Genomic DNA, 16,653 nt, shown 5'->3' with positions numbered 1-16,653 from the left:
TAACCCTTTCATGGCCAAATCACTAAAATCACACAAAAACCAAGATTCATGACATTTCATGCAATATATTGAAGTAACAAATCAAATTAGCTTTTTCTAGTGTTTATTCATACAAAGGGTGATGTAAAAATGTCTTGCACTACAAATCTATGAATATTAACCCTTTCAGGCCATGCCAGCAAAACCGTTTTGGTAGCAGGAGTTATTTTCAACATTACACAACTTGAATGAAACTTTAGTGACTTCCTTTTTTTTTTACAATGTTTATTTTGATTTTAGAAATTTAAGACATAACAAGACAATAAGGACAAAATACAATACCAATACCAAACAGAATAACACTCAAAAACAACAGCAGTAACTTCCTGGTTAGGACACATCTTGCAGTCTGGTATTAGGATCTTGAGCATCCTACCATGAAACATGCACAGAACATTGTGCATGGCAAACCATGCTCTTTACAGCTGCATTTCTTGGAGTTGCAAGGGGTGTTACTCTTGCAGCCACATCGGATCATCTTTAGAATATAGTCTGGCACAAGTTTGGTGTCCTCTGGTAGGTGGGTTGGAATTAGTGACCTGTTGCATTTGTCTTTCTTCCATCCAAATTCCTCCGGGTTCTGTACTATTGACTGATTCATATTGAGGTTTCGCCACAGGTATGCTTGGAAGTGGGCCCTCTTAACATTTTCAACGAATGCTTCCTTTGTTGGAGGTAGAGCAGCTAGATTAGGTGCAGACATGTGGCCTTTCCCATTCTTTTTTCCCCAGACAAGTAGCCTTGTGTGCGACATGTCTGTGCTCTCTGTTACGCCATAACAGGCTGAGATAAAGGCAGTGGCTTGATTAAGGACTTGCTGGAATGGTGCATCCAAATTGCCAATGGCCGATAGGTCGTAACTAGCTTTCAGGGCTTTGATGACAGAGCCTTTCCCCACCCCGTAGTAAGACGCTACAGTGTCACATCCCGAAATGGCATGGGCTGGTAAAAGATGTTCAACAATTTGTGTCTGCTTGGCCAGTGTTGACTTGATGTCCACTATTACTCTTTCCTTTCGTGGGGATTCCATGATGAGGGGTACATCCAGCCTTGCCTCATGGTAATGGTGAAGGAGTAGGACAAACACATCTGTATCATCTGAAACCACAGTGATTTGATGGGCTTCTCCAGCACACCTCAGGACCTGTTGGACAATGATGGTGTCAGCTTCTTCTTGTTGATTTTCTAGATCATATCGGGTCAACTTTTCTTCCATGCTGATCTCGATGGGACATGGGTCCTCACCTGTCACCACCAACTTGTGTTTTTTTGTGCTCTGTAGATGGAATAGCCTGTCTTTGCTCAGTTCATCACATAGTAATCTGTTCAGCTGTTTCTTGTTTTCAATGGAGGACAGGACAACCTTCTGAGCCGGTAGCTTGGTTGTTAGGAGAAGATGATGTTTCTTGATGACCAATGTCTCCCTGACATCTCTAGTGACGGACTTGATGCTGTAGTCGTAGTATCTGTCAAAGATAAGGTAGACATCACTCTCTAGCAGGTATGAAGTTAGCCGTGCCTTGACATTCTTGATGAAATCAGCTACAGTGCCATCAGCTGGCCAGTGAATGGTCCAAAGAAGCGCTGACCCATCAATGACAGTGATGTCTGCATCACCGGCTTTCCTCTTTGAGACTTCCACCTGGAGTGACTTCTTCAATGTGGACTTGCCTTTGCAAAGTCGCATTCCTTCCTCTGTAAACATGGCAGTTGGGACTGGTGCCAGCTCGTAGGCAAGAACATCCTTCACGTCAACACTGCGGTCACTGGAGAACAGTGCGATGACCCTTGAGTAGATTACATTTATATCACACAAGTTGGAGTCTCCAACCTGGATGGATTTCTTTGTTAGTGTCATTGTTTTCACTTTCTTTGAGATGGTGGAGTAGAATCCCTCAGGCAAGGTCTTTTCAAAATGTTCTAACATGGCCTCTCCAATCTGCACGGCATTGTCTACATTGACAGGTGGTGGGGCTATCTTCCCGCTGGTGATGTTCACAATGCTGTCTGCTGGATGTTCGTAGGGTTCCAATGGATGGAGGCAGGCATCCAGTTTCTGACAAAGTCTAGCCCTGTCCTTGGCGTCTGCCATAACCCTGGCTTTACTCTCCTCTTTGTGATAGAGCTGAACTTTGTAAGTATTTGTCTCCTCTTCCATCTCCCTCATGTCTGACTCGATCTTGCAGCAGATGTGGCGGCTCAGTGCCCAGATCTTTAGTGCCTCTGGCTTCAGGGTTATCCCAATGATCCCCCCTGCACTATGGCCATACCTCATGAAGGTGGACTCTATGAACAGGTCACTCCACAGGCCATTCCATATTCCACTGAGGTGTCTTGTGACATGTTGCCCCTGGAGGAAATAGCTTTGGACACATGGAGGAAGCTTTTCCATGCAACGGAGGTAGTAGAGGCCATACCTGGCATAGTTGACATGGCCAGCTGCAAAGTAGTAGGGAAGCATCTTACGGAATGTGGTCAGATGGAGAAGCCAGTCACCCTCACGTTCGGCCCGGATGTAGGAATCCGGGCAGTTGGACTGAGTAAGAACATCCTGTAGAAAACTAAGGTTGGCCTCTGAAGATCTGCTAACCACGACTGCTTGTTGAGCAAGTAACTTCAGGGAGCAGACAGTCTTTTTAGCTCCATCTGGTGGCATTGAAGGCTGTTTGGGTCCCTGGTATCTGTGGATGTCCACATCATATGGAACATCTGGTGACTCTTTAGGGATCCTGTTGATCTTGGGATTTGTCTGCTCCTCACCCTCTTCTCGGTTCTGTGAGTACTGTGTGAGAAGAACAGCCAGAGAATGTGTGGACTGCTTCCCATTCTGCGAGGATATATCTGCATCAAAGTTATCCACAATTGCCTGAACTAGACCCTCTTCAGCCTTACATATGCCAGATAACTTCAGATCGGCTACTGCTGCCTGAGATGCAGATTTCTTGAACCTGCGATACTCTGTGTATGAACAGCAGACACCATAGGAGTACATGCTATTTATAAGCTTCTTGGACTCTACCATCTTTCCTGCTAGGTCTACTTGCAAACAAGTTGCCTGTGACTTGAGAGTACTTGTGACAATTGAACCTATGAGCAGTGCAGGAAGGGTATTATCTAGCCTTGGGGACAACTTTGCCAACAGCATCAACAGGAAGTCACTCACTGACTCTTTGGCAATGTCCTTATTAATGCTGATGTTGTAGTGTCCCTTGTCCATGTCAATGTTTTTCACATCCTGAATGATTTGCTTGCTAGCTTGCGTTGCAATGCTTTCCAAGTCATCCTCGTCTTCATTCACAAGTCTCATAGTCTGCGAGGCACAACTACGAAAAGCAATGATATCAGCTATGCCAGGTGAGGACAGCACCAGGAGCTCACTGGCAAATGTCTGCTGGAGTTGTCGGATGAGCGTCCTCCTGGAAAGCCTATCCCCATTACGGTCTGTATAGGCTGCAAAAAGTTCAACAGAATTCCACATTCTTGACCGGTCAGCTGTCATCTTCTCTACAACTGATGCAAAGGGACTATCCTCATTATCAGTGTCATCTGTGTTTCTACAAGTAGTGGCCGGCCCTGGGAGTGACCGAAAAGAGAGAAATCTTTGTCGACAGTCAGCATGGTACCGGGCATCTGCAGCATGTAGGTCACTAATTGCCCCCTGAAGACGGTGTTGGACACTTTCCGCAACATCATCATTTCGTTTTCCACAAACTTCTAAGAGAGACTTTTTGGTTTCCACTTCTCTGAATAGGTATGCAGCCCTCCATCTGGAGGGGTTCTTCTTGTCGACATTAAGATTGCAAAACTCACCACAGAAAACACAGTGCTTTTGAAAATCAAAACATTCAGCTGACCCTCCTGACCGTGAGCGCCTGGTCACCTTGCAAGGAACATTTGATTCAGTTTCTCCGGGCCTCTGACGTTTGTGCCGTTCAATGTAAGTCTTTGAGGTGTAACTTGAAACACAACTTTTATGGCATTTCAATGTGGTTTCATTGTTGTTATCTAATGCTTCTTGAAGCTCAAAGTGTTTTTCATCCCCATATATCTTACTACACTGGATAATGTTTGTTATTCTGACTGGTCCTGAAGATATCAATGGTTCCGTCTTCGCTTGGCAGTTGAACTTCCAAGTGAAGTAACACTCCTCAGGCACTGGATCCATAACCAACTCTGTAAATAAAATGTTAAAATTTGTTAATATATAAAAAAGGGTTTATACATTTCCCTGTGTGATTTTCACTAAAATGTTGTCTCGATCAGCAGACTTACTCAATTGAACAGCTTGTTATTCTCTTCGCAGGTGAACCTCCAACAGAACACTTCTGAATCCATAACCAATCTCACTGCCAGCTTTTACAGTGTTTTTACCTTGTTTTTTGATGGCAGCTGTTGTAAGCAGTGACCAGTTGTAAACAAAAAATGGTCTTAAACGAAGCACATGGCTGTCTTGTAATTGGAAAAAAACAAAAATGTGACAATACAGGCATACACAGACACAATGCACTCACTATATGAATTAACTGAGTGTTTTTAGCTTGTAATAATCACTGTAGGCAACAAATTATATGCATTTAAATCAAGTATATTGCATGAAATATCATAAATCTAGTTTTTGCATGATTTTGGGCAAGAAGGGGTTAATATCTGAAAATGCTCAAGGGATATCACCGAGCACCCTCTTGTATTTTGAATACGTATCCCTAAGCTACAAGAAACAGCAAAGAAAAAAACTTTATCCGACAAAACAAGGTTCGACCCCACGGCTCCCGGACTATGAGGCTGATATTCATTCTTTGCTAGAATTGGTCTGTTGGACAAATTGGCACTAAATAAAAAAATCAGTTGATCAAAGTTATTACAATTTGTCCTGAGGGCGATATGAGTTTCCCGGACCAAAATTCCTGGCCATCCATCGGGGAGTTGAGATACTTCAGTCTGGATTTAAGCGGTGTATCAAGTGAGTGACATGTTTGTCGACCAACCTTTGATCTTGTCTCCCAGCTGGCTGGACTCGTGCTCCGAGTAGTGCACGATGGGAGGAGGGGAGGGCGGCCGGAGGCGATCCTCCTCCATCTTGCGCCGGTGCCTCTCCTCTCTGGCCAACAAGCGCTGGCGACACTCCCACTCATAGAGGTCGTCTCTGGCCTGGGCGAAGTCCACGTGGAGACGGCCGGAGTCGTTCTTGTCCGTGCTGGAGCCCAAACGGACGTGGTAACCTATGGGAGAAGGAGGAGAGGTCGAAGACGAGATAAATAGAATTACTGCCTTGCAGTTGTACGACTCCGCCAACCAGTCACGTTGCACTTTACATCCATGTTTGTCCGAAATCCCTTCTTCATTTTATCCTATTAGGCATGTGAAAATGTCATAATTAGCAGAAGAATTCTTGAGTTACGGCCCAAAAACCTGTTTTGTGAGGTCAAAGTGACATTTGACAATCAAAATCGAATCAGTTCAACCGTAAGTCCAAGTTGACGTTTGTGCCAGAGTTGAAGAAATTCATTAAAAGGTGTTCCTGAGATATATCGTGCTCACGAGAAGGAGAGAATAAAAAAGGTGAAAAGACGGACGTGGAGATAGAGAGAAAACAGAGGACATGAAAGATAGCTCAGAGATTTCATTGATTGGATGAGAGTCGCAGCAGGGTGAAATATCAACACCCACTGCAATTCAGATGTACAGTAAATAGACGGAGATAAGCACAGACAGGATAACAAGCACAAATAGGCAGAAAACACAGATAGGAAGACAAAAGGCTGCATTCACACACACAGACACTGACAAAGATAAATTGATCAACTTGTCCTCATTTGCCTTCAGACAACGACCGGATCGCATCCTCTTCGTTCTCCCCATGTGTTGCTGTTGTTGCAGCTGCTCTCCAGGTGTATAGACCGACGCGTAGACCGACAAAAGCCGAGCAAGTCACTTGAGCTTTCTGTCCCGCACGTACACGAGCGTGAGACACTAATTACGGTGGTGGCCTCGGATCGCCTCACTGCCTCCCCCACCCGACACTCAAAGCTCATTCCGCTGCGTGTGTGTAGGTGCGAAGTGCAATCACATTTGTGTTGGTAATTGATTGGTCCGAATGCTCTGTGAGAAAGAAATGGGTGTCAACAGTGCAGTGTGAACTCAGAAACTGTAGGAAACAAGCTCAGAGAGGCCTGGGCCTTTCTTCCAACTCCACATGAACACACACTCTCATCGCAGGAAAGCGAAGGTAAAGTTGGATGTCGGTGCGAGCAGAAGAAAGAGTTTTGGGTTGTGTCTGGAGTCTGCTCTCCCTGCTCAAGGCTCTCGGTTTGCTTCAATATTTCATAAGGCAAGGCAAGGCAAGGCAAGGCAAGTTTATTTGTATAGCACATTTCAACAACAAGGTAATTCAAAGTGCTTCACATAAAACCATTAAAAGCATCAAAACATAAGGCAAAAGAAAAGGAGATTTAAAAACAATTAAAGAAACAGTGTAAGAAATAAAATTCAGTCGTAAAAAGTAAAGGAGATTTAAAACATACATTGAAACAATAATTGATGTCTCCCTGAGACATTACGCTGCACGCAATCAACCATACACTGCCGCAATTCTGCAATTACTCGCACACAAACCACGTCTGGAAAAGATCTCTGCCGATCTGCGTTTTATAGTGTACGCCTTGCACGAACTCGGTCCCGGAGGAAATGGCGACATATTGTACACTTTCTAAATTTGAATCGATGTCTCCCTGAGACATTGCGCTGCACGCAATCAACCATACACTGCCGCAATTCTGCAATTACTCGCACACAAACCACGTCTGGAAAAGATCTCTGCCGATCTGCGTTTTATAGTGTACGCCTTGCACGAACTCGGTCCCGGAGGAAATGGCGATATATTGTGCAGTCCTTTTAAAACCATTAAAAGCATCAAAACATAAGGCAAAAGAAAAGGAGATTTAACAGCAATTAAGAACAGTGTAAGAAATAAAATGCAGTAGTAAAATGCAGAAATGCAGGAAATTGATTGATAAGGGGAGACCTCAGTGTGCCGAGGCTGCTGTAGTAGTGTGTGTGGTGTGTGTGTGTGTGTGTGTGTGTGTGTGTGTGTGTGTGTGTGTGTGTGTGTGTGTGTGTGTGTGTGTGTGTGTGTGTGTGTCCGAGTGTGTTTTGGGAGAAGAGGCCAGAGTCTTACGGAAAGTAGTATTTATGAGAAAGCTACACAGGTCTGTCATCTGGCTAATATACGGACTTATAGCTCCAGTTTTATTGTAGGGTAGAGGTAGATGAAATCACAGAAAGACACACAACCAAGCACACGCACACACACACACACACACACACACACACACGTTAAATAATGCAGAGGGTATTATTGCAGTGGCTGGTCTTTTAAATGAGCTTTGTGAGGAGGGAATATATGGCCAGCAAAGAAAGATTTAAGGCATCTGTGCAGGAGGAGCTGCTGGATGGAGATGAAATAAAAGTCGAAAAGAGTCATAAGCTGGTTTCACATGACAAACAAGAGAGGCCGCTTCCTCTCAAGGAGCAGTTAAAGCAGCGTCCCATCGGCAGAAGGATTTTCAGGATTTTAAATGTGAGCAGCCGGTGGTGTGGCCCTGAAACCAATTGATGAAAGAGTCAAGCTGCATGACCCTCAGTCAACAACTGGAGAAACTGTTTGACTACTTGGAAGTCTAGAAAAGACGCTGCCTAACATGAACTGATATCTCCTATATACATTGACATCAGGGGTTTTCACATTTGGAAAATTGTGCTTTTTCCTTAATTTACCTGATCCTATTTTGTGTTTTGCCCGTTCTGTTTTTTCTTGGATATTTTTTGACTCCCCCGCTCTGCAAGTTTTGTTTTGAACATTTTCTTTTGAATTAAAATCACCGTCTATCATCCCTCTGTTTCCCTGTGTCTCTCTGCATTTTGGGCAGGAGAGGAGGTGGAGGGGTCCAACAAATGGCGATCTTTCAGCCAAGAGGCCGCTGTTCCCCAAGCGAAACGAGATGTCAACGTTGATGTCTTTGTCACGTGACTTGCGCACTTCAGTAGTTATTGAAAGATTTGACGATCTATTCCGAGACCTAACCAAGTGGAACTGTGACGACAGAAGTTTATTTAAAAAAAAACGTGTGCATGTAACGAGCAGACACGTGTTGCTTGCTTTCGTAGGAAAACACACAAAAAATCAGGGGCAACTTTTCGCAAGATATCATACGAACCGTTGTATGAGAACATTTTAGAATCTGTAGAAATCGCTCTAACAATTCTGCCAAATCGGGATGAAGATGCATTCGCGCAAGTTTTTGATTGAAAAATATTCAACCTATCCCAAGTCTTTATAACTCAAATTATTGAACATATCAAGACAGTTGGAAAAAGAAAAGGCAGATAAAGAACAACAGAAAGGCCTGGGGTCTGATCTATAACCGTTACATCACTCCCGTTATGACGTACAGAAACAAACCTGGCGGGAGAATGTGAGCACCTGTACAGAAACTCTGACCCATACGTACGGCCATTTTGGAGACATCATGACACGTACGATGCCTCTCACAGTTAATTTCACTTCATATCACACGTTACTTTGCACTTATACATTCTCTTCATCAACAGTCAAACCAGCAGTGGTATTTGTGCTTGTACTATTGAGCCATAATTATAAGCACATCTCCATTATAAAAGACATAAACCAACTCAAACCTCAAATCCAATTTTGCTTAATATTTCATCAGCGCTGTCTGCACCCAGGAGCGCAGAGGACTACAGACACTCTTGGTCAGCTGATGGAATTATTATCAGCTGTAAGATAGCACCTGCAGAACAGAGCGATCTTTGTTTTAATTAAGTGTTTGTGAGTAAAATCGCTGCAGTGAACACGGCTTTATTGATTAATTGATGGTTTATTCCACAGGAACAGATACAGCATACTGTACACAGACAAGTGTTCTTCCTCTCGGTAGTTGCAGCGATTCCCCCGTGAAGAACCGCTGATCAGCTGCTCATTTCTATGCATCAACATTCAGGTTGAGGGCGGCATGTGAGGCTGAACCTTTGTTCTTTGTCGCATTTGCGTTTCCTCATTTGAACATATGCAAACATTTAGTGTCGATCCGACGCGCTGTTTTATAAATGAGACCCCTGGCGAGTACCGAGTCGATGTAAGCTGTCACACAAATGCCTCCTGCAAGTTCGTGATGGGGCGTGTTTAGTTGCCGTCAAGCCATCTCCGCTGTGAGCCTTCTGCTCGTTGCAAAACGCTGCTCTCCATCACAGAACGTGATCGGGTGTTAACACAGTGACTACAAGGCAGCAGTGTGATATTCTGTAATCAAACAAGGTGAAATATAAGATAACTGGATGGAACTCTGTAAATATTTGTACTGCACCGTCTCTCTGCATCACAAAGTTAATTGAAGAAAGTAAACACGCGTGTTGATCCTTTACGACAGACAATCTTTTCAATCTTCTAAAAAGGGTACACAAGGAAATTTGACCTGTAAATGCAGCTCATTTACTCCATTTACAGAATGGAGGATTAATGTGCAGAACGAAACATCCATAAGGACCATAAAATATATAATAAGTGAATATAAATATAATAAGAGAAAGACAAAACCGCAGCTGCATAGATTCAAAGTCATGCAGTTCTACCAGCGAACCACAGATGTAGAAAATGCAACTAAGATTACATACAATTTGAGACGCACAAATGATAAATATGCAAATTAAATTATGGTGAGTGATATCATTTCGAGAGTCAATTAGTTTTGTCTTGTTCTGGCTTCCACGCCTGGCCGATTCTCTTGTTTCCTTCAACTAAATATCCAGTATTGTTCGCTTCCAAAGAATTTGTATGGAGTCCATCCATCAGTCCATCCATCCCCCCAATCTATTTATCCATCTGTCAAACGCTCCCGCCTGAATGTGTGAGGCGTGAGAATTGCCGTGCTGAATGATGGATATCAGTCCTTTCATTTCCATCAGAGTAAAGGTTAACAGCTCGTCATTCTTCCTCCACCCGAGGTAGCAGTGGACTGACAATACAAGAGGTCTCTGGAGATTCAATATTGTCCATTCGGATAAGAAAGAAAACTCAGATCCTCTGACCTTTAAGCCCAATGTAAACCAAAACATTCCTAAAAATAAGGAGGTTGGAGGTTTGTTGGGGTTTCTATTGGACAGCAGTGAGGATTTGGCATAAAAACAACAAGCTACAGATCGCTAACCAGGTATAAAACTTTCCATCTGTAGTAAAATACATAATCAAACACCACACAGGAAACCGCACTGGTTTCTGTGAATTTATCTTACCAGACAGGAGGAGAGCCTTGTCCACACTGAACTCCTCAGCAAATCGGATATGGCAGAAGTTTTTCTTGCTCTTTCTGATGGCGGCAATTTCCCCACGCTGTCCAAAGATCTCCACGACGAGCTGCTCTGTGGCGTTCTCGGGCAGACCGCCCACAAACACCGTCTTACACCCCGGAGGGCGCTCCCTCATGGCCGGAGGAAGAAGGTCTGTCAAACATGGAGAAGAGAAGAAAAGAGACAAAATTATTTGAGTTGAAGGTGCAAGTGTAGTCTCAACCCAACAGTTGGTTGAACACTCAATCAGTGACGCTACAACTTCAGTTTCAGCACGTAATTTAATCACGAAAGAAATCAGAATATTTATTTTGAGTAAAGCCGACATTTGGATTCAGTCTGCTTTCCAATTTCAGTCCAGCTCAGAGGGATGGGTTTGCTTTGCATTGCTTTCTAATAAAGTTCATAATTTATCCTTTCACTTGTATCGAACATCGACAATCTGCCCTCAAAGATCTTCTGTATCTTTCAATGCTTTTATGCTTTCAATTTCTCTTTCCATTTATTTAATCAATCAGCTCTTCTAACTTCCACTGTTCATACATCACTTACTCCGGCTGCTTTCTGTGCCAACACTCAAACTGAAAGTTCTTCAACTGTACAACTGCAAAGTTCAATCAGCGAGCACTCGTTTGATTTTGCTCGTTTAATATAAACTCGAACATAGTTCTATTAGTTGGAGTAAAAAATAAAAAAAGCCTTGTGAAAACATAAAAGTTTCAGTGTTTGGCTGAAACAGCAGAGGTAGTCATGAATATGTCTCTTCTCTCCCTTAGGGAGTCAAGAACGTGTATACATTATATATAATAACACAGTAAAATGGCAATAAAATGCATCAAACATTAAAATGACTCAACATTTAAGTCACATATATTTAAATGAACACAGGATTAGGACAATTCTACCTCAAACAGTAACTTCCAGGTTCAGCCTTTAACAGATTGTACCTGAGGCACACAACCACCTTAAAGAAGCACCGTAGAGTTTGATCTTACATGGTAGGCAATAAAGGGAAAATAAAACTGGCCTAATATGGTCATGCAACACATCTGACAATAAAACTCTGTACAGTAGAAGAAAGATTTCTCTATGACCATACCATGATGGGAATATAATGATCAGCTCTAACATGGAACAATATGCTTGAATCATTTTCATATTACAGAGATAATCACGTCACGCCATCCCTAGCATGAAAATCCAATCCTTCGGTCCGGGGAGAGGCTGATCCTTTTGTGTCAATCGTTTGAAGCATGAAGGACGCCACTGACTGAACAAAGATAAACGTTGACTGATCTAATCTCAGAAAGAGCAGGCTTTCCATGGATGATATGAGTGAGTGGTTCGGTCGGCACAAGTCAAACTAAGAAACTGATTGATCTGGGCTTGAATGAGAGCACTGTTATCTAAACTAGAAAAGATGATATAAAGCACAACTCAAGTTTGGGGTTATCATGGCTGGCTTCTTTCGTTTGCCCTCATTAATATGAATGTGATGTACAGAATAATAGAACAAACTCTCTGTGTAACACAACACAGTTCAACAGCAGCACAAACTGCAACCTCAGAAATCAAGTTGAGTCAACACCTATCCAAAACTATCGTTTCCTTCAACTGAATATCCAAAGATATCCAAAAACTATTGTGCCCCTATGTTGTAGGAAAAAGAACCTGGGAATAATAGTCTTACAGCAGCCTAAAGAAACTGATAGTGACATTTGCTGACTGACACGCAGAACAAATTGGACAGCAGTGAAAAGTAACTCGAGCTGAGCTGAACTGTATGACTCATTCATGTACACTTTGAGCTGCTGACACCACTTTACCACAGCTATAAAGCTGTGGCCTAAATCATACTTCCCATCAATCACCTAAATTAGAAAAAAATACAGTGCACTTTTCATTCAGTACTCAATAAGTTGGACATGAAATTTTAAATAACGGGCCCAAGAGGAGCCGTTATTCAGTCCTGTAGCTGTAGCTGAGTGGGAAAGAAAAACAACCCATCTCTCCTTTGGTCAAGTTATCGTAAAACACATCAAAGGGACTTCATGACTGGGCCCTGCTCATGTCACAGCTTGCTCTGGCACACGGCCCAAACGCCTTCGTCCCCTGACCTTGGCTATGATGATGGCATTAAAAGGGGAACATGCCCATACTCACGGCTGCTCCCTCTCACTCGCATATACTCAAAGGCAGAAAAAAACACTCAGGCACCCAGACACACACTCCAACACTAGGACAGCGCCAAGGTGATCGTTTCCCTGCCTTTACTTTGCAGTCGGCTAAAACATGCAGCGCCTCATTGCACGAGTCAGCAGAAAATTGCACTTTTTGGCAGGGTTCTGCTGATGAGTGAGGGGGACAATATAAAAGGACAACAAGGCAACAATCTGACATTTAGCTGACAGCCTTGGTTCAAAAAAGCCCGCCTTGAAAAACCAAACCCATTTTTTCCAGACGCACTAGAGGTGTGACTGCATTACCAAATATTTGGCTTTGAAAGGAGGATGAAATCCACACTGGGAGCTTTTTAGAAATGAAGGCACGTCGACAGAAGGCATCTTTGGTATTTAACTTGATGGTAATTACAGACAGACAAGTCTGACATCAATGAAAAAGTGTTGGAAGAAGAAGAGCAGGAGGAACTGATGACTATTAAAGACACTCTCGAAGAAATTCCCTAAAGCGACGAATGAAATGTAGGTCTTCAGCATTTAAAGGGCCGGAGACAAAAATGGGTTTGTGTCTGTGTGCATGGGAGTCATGAAAAAGAAGATAGAGACAAAGTTTAAGCAACTCTGAAATTTGTCTGAGTTAAGAGAAGACGGCAAAGTCCAAACCCCGTGTGGAAAAAAAACTAAGGCTAATGGAGAGTGTGCCGTCGACAAAAGACATTTAATAACATTACTGGTACGTGAACAACTATTGTGCACCAAAGGAATATGTAATCACCTCTCTAGACTCTGTATGGTCCCAGAACAAGTTGAATTATATCAGGCCAAATAAACGCAATAAAACACAGAACAAAAATGCTCCGTTTGCTTTGTTTAGCGAAGTTTGTAGTTTTACAAAAATAGTTGTGTTTGGAGTTCCATGAGCCGTTGATTGGACATTTGGACAACGAAAGACATTTAAATAAGGCTGCTCAGGGATTTGCAGAAAGTTTTTGTGGGATGTTTTATACATTTTTTTTGCTGTCGATCAATCGTTAAAGTCATAAAAGCCAAATTATTGATTGTGATGTGATTTGCAGATTTTACTTAACTTTGAACTTATAGATGTTTTAACATATAATCCTCTCAGTTAAATGTATTCATTCTTTAATCATGCAGCATTGGCATATTGTGTCATCTGACAGGACATCGAAGAACCGCTTCATACAACCTTCGTTTACACACAAGAGGTAAAAAAAAAAGTCGAAGGGATGGCTTGGTGACAGCAAATTAACAGTAAGACCTATGTGATTCCATGCACGGTAAAGTCACAGTGATCGGTGATTGCACTCACCTGTTAACTTAATTTGCCTCCCTAAGGTGTAACTTTGGTATCTTTCAACCTGGACACTATTTTCTCATATTTTGTGTCGAGCGACAAATGGGGACGACACTTTTGAAATCGGTTCAGTATTGACGGAGAACGCTTCAGATAACAGCCGTTAAACGTAATCATACTTATTGGGCCATTCTGCACAGTCAACGGACGTCCACTGAAAGTGCTTCTTTTTTTGGCAATGACAGGCTCAGATTGTTGTTTTTAAGTGTCTGACACTATGGAATGAATAGAGCAACGTTTTTCTTTACTTTTTGCTTTATCCGGTCTGTCCGTTATTGTGTCTAAAGTTCAGTTCGGAAAAAAGTCTCGCTCTGAAATCTGAAATCCACATTGTCAAAATCAGCTAAATATTCAGACATGACATTGAAAAATATTTTAGATGGCACTAAAGTGCACCTTCTGTTCTCTAAAACAACACATTTTGACAACACAGGCATTCCTCTGTCCTGCTCGCACATTCCCACCGATGTTTTGAGGCAACAAATCACATGAAACAATGACAAACAGATCGATCAAGCGAAAAGTAAAGAAAATGTTTTGTTGCTCTGCAGGTTCCTCTCCATAATGTTGTCAGACATTTATAATGACAATCTGAGCCAGACAGCGGGAACAACAAGCACTTTTAGCGGATGTGAATTGACGGTGTGGAATTGCCCCAAGCGATTACATTGCAGCCTGTTTAACGGCTGCCATCTGCAGCGCTCTCCCTCAATACTAAATACTAAAAAAATACAAAACAAGTGTATCTTTTGTCATTTAAAAACAACAGCATGGGTACAACAACAAAAACCAAAGTTAAGCCCTTAATATTAGGGATTGTATCCCTACATTCGAACACACTCATCGCCTGATGGCTAGAAAACATTTTTTGAATTGCCAGACAGATGATCAAGTAAACTTATTGCAGCCCTCCAAATATAACTAATATTGTAGAGTATAAATGTTAATGACAAACAGTTCAATCCCATATGAAAAATAATATAATTTGTCAAAAGCAATCCAGTACTCAGATTTAGCATTGCACTCCAGTAACACTGCTGTAAAACGTACAGAGGATCAAAATGAGCAGAGCCAAAGATATCTTCTTCCTTTCGCATGCATTAGCCACAATGCTACTTGTTGAACAGTTCAGGTTCAGGTCTCGTAAGCGCTCTTCTTTATCACTCCAAACTGATGTTTTTAATTTTCAGACATTCAAGCTTGTGGTCCTCATCCCTAAACGACACTAGAGGCAATTTATTGGATTTTGCACAGCTCCCTCTGGCGCCACAACAGGCTTTATACAACTTTGCACTCCGCAAGACCTGTAAACAGATTCTGACGTGTGTAATCTGCACCCTTACATTATAAATGTGCAAGATCCGAGATTAGGAGCATTTCTATTGCCTCTCAACGGCTCTCAACATGTCGACGGCTGAGCAGGCGGCTCATAGTTATCAGTGCTAACAGTGTTTACCTGAGGGGGAACCGGAGGGTGGGCGCTACGCTTCCTCGACGAAGCAGTTGGTCAGGACGGCACTATCAGCTGTAACCGCTGTATGACAGCAGCGCATAGCAGCGGCAATGTCAACAAAGCAAGGAGAAGCTCTGATAACGACACACAGAGGGACAGAGACTTCGTTTTCTGCTCAGGTAGACATTACTTCACTGTATATTTGCAGAGATAGTTGCTGCTTTATTCATGTTCAGAGTGTTAAACACTGCTCATTTAAGGTGCTAAGTGGAATAATGCATAAATGACAATGTCACCAACATAAATCTATAACACCAAAGAGGAATCCCAACAATTTACTAAACTTGGCAATTTCACATCAATTTAGATTTTTTATAAACATTTAGAAAAGGATCTGGATCTTGATATATAGGCGAGATGACCCCTGGAGTCATCTGGGTTTCCCTGTTACTAACCCGTGTCTCCCGTTGCCCTGTAGCTGACTGATTGGTGTTATGTGGATCAGTTGGGCCCTGTTTTACAAGGTTACTGAAGCTCCTCCCTTCAGGCACCCTCTCTGGGTTGGTTTTGTTATGGTGCCTGAGTTTAACTTCATGTTTTTCGCTGTCCGAGGTGGCGTAGGTGGGGGTCCTGCTCTTCCTGTGATAGCTGCCATATGGAACCTGCTGTCCTCTATCCACATCAGACACACACACACACACACACACACACACACACACACACACACACACACACACACACACACACACACACACACACACACACACACACACACACACACACACACACAACAAATACCTTAGGAAATAGAGCACTGACTCACAATCATCCTCTCACTTGACACACTGTTCAAAGCAACATTTCTGTCCACTTTTTCAGTTTTCTCCCTTTTTTATTTGTCACACACACACACACACACACACACACACCTTATGATGCTCCAATTTAAAGAATACATTTAAAGAAAGATGCACGTCAGCTATCTACTGTGGCCCCCTGCGTTGTCCCCTGTGGGGGAGCTTTATCACGCTTTGACCCCCTTAGAAGAACCCTCGAGGCTTCAATTACAGCGGAAACCTACCAGTGAGCCCAGAAATCTCCTCAATGGCTCTGCTCGGTTCTGGGTGAATGTCTTTCCATCTGTTCAAATAAATTGCAGCATTAAATTTAGATGGCATTTGCCCTCTTTCTCTCTAAAAATGCCCCCTACTGAGGAATGCCTTCTCATTGGTTTCAAGGGACTGTTT

The 16,653-nt window shown here is 42.7% G+C and overlaps 1 pseudogene across 1 annotated transcript in view; it reads right to left on the bottom strand.

Annotated features, from left to right (window-relative positions):
- The window catches only part of LOC306777906 (ecto-NOX disulfide-thiol exchanger 2-like), a 113,285-nt pseudogene that overhangs the window by 31,710 nt on the left and 64,922 nt on the right, over positions 1–16,653 (bottom strand). Inside the window, exons 5-6 of the transcript in view lie at positions 10,345–10,551; positions 5,025–5,258 (exon numbers count right to left, since the gene is read on the bottom strand). The product of the transcript in view is annotated as an ecto-NOX disulfide-thiol exchanger 2-like (transcript). The remainder of the gene's footprint in view (positions 1–5,024; positions 5,259–10,344; positions 10,552–16,653) is intronic.

The sequence above is a fragment of the Melanostigma gelatinosum genome (genome assembly GCF_949748355.1).
Source record: "Melanostigma gelatinosum genome assembly, chromosome: 5".
NCBI lineage: Eukaryota > Metazoa > Chordata > Actinopteri > Perciformes > Zoarcidae > Melanostigma > Melanostigma gelatinosum.
The sequence above is the reverse complement of the archived record's forward strand: the minus strand, read 5'-3'. Positions and strand labels throughout refer to the sequence as shown.